Source organism: Nanorana parkeri, unplaced genomic scaffold (genome assembly GCF_000935625.1).
Source record: "Nanorana parkeri isolate BGI_ZX_2015 unplaced genomic scaffold, ASM93562v1 scaffold818, whole genome shotgun sequence".
Lineage (NCBI taxonomy): Eukaryota > Metazoa > Chordata > Amphibia > Anura > Dicroglossidae > Nanorana > Nanorana parkeri.
The window spans coordinates 784379-789337 of record NW_017307086.1 but is presented as its reverse complement, the minus strand read 5'-3'; positions in this window follow the sequence as shown (position 1 = coordinate 789337).

The window sequence follows — 4959 nt, the reverse complement described above, 5'->3', positions numbered from 1 at the left end:
CCACCCGCCTCCTCCTGCGCCCGCGCTGGGGAGGCCGGCCCCAGGCATTCCACAAGCGCCAACCTCCTCCACCGCCGGTAACCACGGATTACAGTAAGGCGCACATTACACTATTGTTTTATGTTAAAAAATCTGAGGGGTCACTTTAAGGAAAAAAATGTTTTCACAAATAGGCAATTTCACGTGCACAAATAATATTATTAGGCATTTGTAGAGACTAACATGATAATTATTATCTGTTCTAATTATTATTATTAGCTTTATTGTGTGTCACCATTGAAGAAAAAATCTCCCGATTTAAGGAGTCTAAGAACCATCCTGTCTACATCACAGCCCTCTGGCTTTTCTTGCTGATGACAGCTGAAGACAACAACGTAACATGAATAAACTCTGTCTAAGGGCCCTGTCACACTAGCTCCACTGTTCCAGCATGTTTTGCTGCTGGAACGCACTGGAGCGCATCCCAGACGGCTTCCTGTGTTCAGGGGTGGGACCGCAGTGCGTTCTCCAGCACCAGAAAGCAAGGTACAGGAATGCCCTCCGTTCTGGCCCAGTGCAATCTGAAAAAGTAGTGCTTGCAGCATTTTTTCAGATCGCACCGGACTGGAATGCAGGCATTGTTTTGCCACGTGTTCTGGTGCGGGCTATCGCATTGGAGCGCATCCCGGACGGCTTCCTGCGTTGAAAGGCGGTAGGGGGCGTGGCAGTGTATTGAAGTAAATGGCAGCTCAGCCAAGCCCCCTCCTGCTTTTGAATGCAGGAAGCCGGCCGGGATGCGCTCCAGTGCGTTCCAGCAGCGAATTGTGCTGGAACGCACCAGAGCTGGTGTGAACCGGCCCTAAAGCAGACCTTTACCCCCTTTCACTAAAAATGATATCAGCACGCAGCTCATCTTACATTCATTGGTTAAATAAATATTTAATGCTTTTCCTTGCAATTACTGTTTTTCCACTTCCTGATTGAGTGGCGCATTTGATGTAAACCTGACCTCATAAGTCATGGGAAGACTACATCACCAGTGCCTTCCTGGGAAATCTCATCTGAAAAATGGAAAATCTTGGCATTCCCCCCCACGCTCCCCAGATGATGTGCACTGTCACATGTTAAACGAGGCAGACCCAAAATTCCAGAAAGTAGAGGGAGATAGATTCATCTATCCTTAGTGAAAATGGACCCAATGAGAAGAATGGAAAAGAGAAAAATAAAGTATGCAAAGACCATTCCTGTATCCACAACCGCAGGACAAGCCTGAACAGTAACCAGAATACCAACCACAGAACTTCATATTAAGTACCAACAACAAAATGTGTATTAGCAGCCTGGTGATGCATGTCTGAGGAATTGCAGTGCTGCGGTTTAAACTGCTAGCCGGTTATAAAATGTAGCACTCACAGGTGGAATTCAAAGACAGGGAGCCACCAGCATGACTCACTCTGAATGGGAAATAATTGGATTAATGCATTATTATTATTATTATTAGTGGGAGTAGCAATTTCTATTATTTCATTTGAAAGGGTAATGAAAATACACAGTTTGAATGATGCAAATTGTGGTATTCATAGCTTTTCATGAATATTCATATGCCAAATAATCAAACTCTGAAAGCTTCTCGGGTTGTAGAAATTATGCCATTATCTGGGAATTAAGTTTTTACATCAAATTCAGTGAATTCAAGTTGATTGTTTGATGAGTTTTAATAAATGTAACAAAGGACGCAAATGTACATGATGTAGAAACAAACCAAATAAAAGCATGCTTAAATTTGTGTTTTACCTCTCTTAACTTTATGGTGTCCTATCTGATAATAGGGAGAAGCCATGCAACACACAGCTAACCACAGTAGTAGAGGTTATTTGCATCGTAGCAGCATACAAGGTCATATCATGCAAATTCTCTGTGGACAAAAGAAATGTAAGTCTGTCCAAGTCCGGAATACTTGGCCCTTTAGATCAAGTTGTAGACATTTTACCACCTCAGTTCAATATGACCATAAGGATAGATGTGGACATTAGAAATGTTGGTTCCTCTCCAATAAAATCTACAAATTTGACAGATGGCACAGATAGGACTGGCCAATTTGGTTGTGGGTAGTTCTAATTTTAGTAGATTTCATCAGACATGGGATTACAAAATTGTCAGTATGGGTGTAAAATGGATGAACTCAATTTTCAAATCATGAGGACAATAGCAGAGGTCATGCAATGGCTGCATCAACCAAAGTGAGTATCTAAGATTATACTTCAACCACAGGTATGCATGTCTGGATCTAATATTAAACCTAGTCTGGCTGATAATCATGTTGTGTATGGACACAACATGAGTCAATGAATGGCCCCACAACATACATAGAGCCATGTGTTGTCACGCTTTGCGATAACTTGTGTAACCTCAGCGCATAGGTGTGAAGCTTTAGTTTGCTTTGATTATTTTCTGGCTCTGAAAGAAGAGTCAGATGCCAATGCTTAGCTAATATTTTTCTTACTACTGCATGATGATTAGAAACATTGAATTTATGTATTATTACCATAAAGGATAAGAATGCAAATAAGATAAGATGGATAACACATATGGAAAATTGTAAATCATGTATATTAGGTATGAACTGAGGAAAAAATTATGCATATATGTTTTTAATGTAATCAATTGATTTTTAATGACATTTGTTAATACATTTGTATGAATTTGAAATGAAAGTCTTTCGCCTCTTAAAACCCCACTGCTACTTTTATGTGTTTTTTTGTATTACAATATTAGAATAGGGTCTCAGACCACATGGAGATTATGGGATCTGGGTAGTAAATATTAAATATAGATGTAACTTTGTCATGTCACAAACACTTCTTGTGAAAGCATATGATTAAGTTTAAGATGAGGTTGGGATTGATTTAATGTTACAGTACTGCACAGAGAGAATGTCACAGGATGTGGCTAATTAGCTGGATGAGAATGTAATTTGCCGCAATATGGATGCTTCCGTGAAAGTTAAAAAGTTACTGATTAATACATCAAAAGGTCATTTATAAAGACCAAATAAATCATATTTGTGGGAATCACAATTATAACTAAAAGCCACAAGGCCCTAGTGTAAAAAGTGCTGCCTACAAAGCCCCCTTCAGACCAATGCCTTGCGGTAATATGTGGTAAAATGCATAGCTCTAGCTTGCTGTGCAATACCACATTGCGTGTTAATGCACAGCAGTTTTTGCTGGCAGTGCCATTCAGCAGTAGTGCAGTGCCATCCTGAGTCAGCAGGAGTTAGCCAGAAATCAAGCAGTGTATGGCCAGGATGAATGATCTCAAATGTGTTCTCAAAATCTCAAATGTGTTCCAATTGATCTCAAATGCAAGTGCAATGTATCTGGAAGCAAGTTGAAATTGACCATCAACACTAACTCAAAGCCTGTTAACAATGGCTGCCAAAAAAAGAGAGATAACTGAACAAAATGAAGACAAAAGTTGTCCACATAGGTGAAGTACAATTATAATGATTTAGTGTTGAATCAGTTTTTATTAGTATTTTTAACAGTTCCGTGACAATCAGTATCAAAACTCAAGAAGGAGGATATCAGGCTACATGAATATATGCATTGAGCAATGGCGTTCTGTTGTGATCATTCAAGCGTTAGTGGGAATGTGACCTCGATTCGGTCACACAATACTTAAAGCTAAGGCATTTCTATGTTATGCAGAATTTCACCATAGTGAGGAACCACACCACTATGACTATATTTACATTATAGATCCGGTGGGTGCCACCAGTGCGTGTTCAAAAATTGTAGCTCATGTCAACATTGTCTGGTACCTTCTCTGGACCAACATTTTAAACATCCTGATATGTCAGGAAAGTTGTACAAAGGGAGGGGAACATAAAGAGGGAAACTAATAGAGGAGAGAAATGTGGAAGAAAGAAAGAGGGGAATGGAGGGGAGGGGAATTATAATGGATTGGGAGATGGTAAGCGTACGGCTACCAGAGATGACTTTGGAAGTCCAACTGTCCAACTCGTGACATCTACCATCCACAAATGACTTGCATACTGTCAGAACATACCTCGATTTAAGAACAATCAAATGTTAGTCCTAATATTACCACTCATTACACCACTTGTGAACAGCCTGACTGCTACAAATGATTTATAGATTGGCAACTTCACTTGCCTTTATAAATTCATCTATAACCAGCTAGTTTACACTGAGAACAGGCAGTAAGACATCAGCTTTTCCTCAAAGCGATCATTTCGCTGCTAGTACCTACTGCAATATCAGCTGTTACAAGGGTGTCAAAGGTTAGCATTGTAGACCTTCTTTTTTCCACAAATAAGGTACCAATGGGTCCAAACAGGTTCATTAAAGTAGGAAAATAAGTACTTCCCGAGGTCTTGTTTTTGGCTCCTACACAGTTCAATCCCAGACAGACAGTAAAAAGTAAGGTTTCTTTCCTCTTTCCCTCTCTCAAAGGTCCAAGGTGCTGCATATGTGCTCCTCTGCCTCCACGGATAGCTACATGATGGAAGTCAACTTCAAACTTCTCGCGAGGTGGTATCAGGTGCCCACCATCACCCATGCCATCAACCGGGCAAACTCCCCACTGTGTTGGAGATTATGCGGAGCTCAAGGCACGTATGCTCACTTATGGTGGGATTGCCCGCACATACAACAGTTCTGGGGGGACGTCACCCGTCTCATTTCCACCATTAGCGGTATATCTACACACATGTTCAATGCGTTCATATAAGAGATCGGTAATTCCCTTTATGCTCAATGCAGCGAAAGCTCTCATCCCCACACACTGGCGCTCAACCCAAACACCCACGGTGGCAGAGTGGTTGACACGGGTGGACCATCTGCGTTTGATGGAAGAACTCCATCACTCTAGTAAGGACACATATAGCACTTTTTACACGACTTGGGCGGGATGGCTGCACTTTAAAACTCAGGACGAATATGTCTCAATGTTATC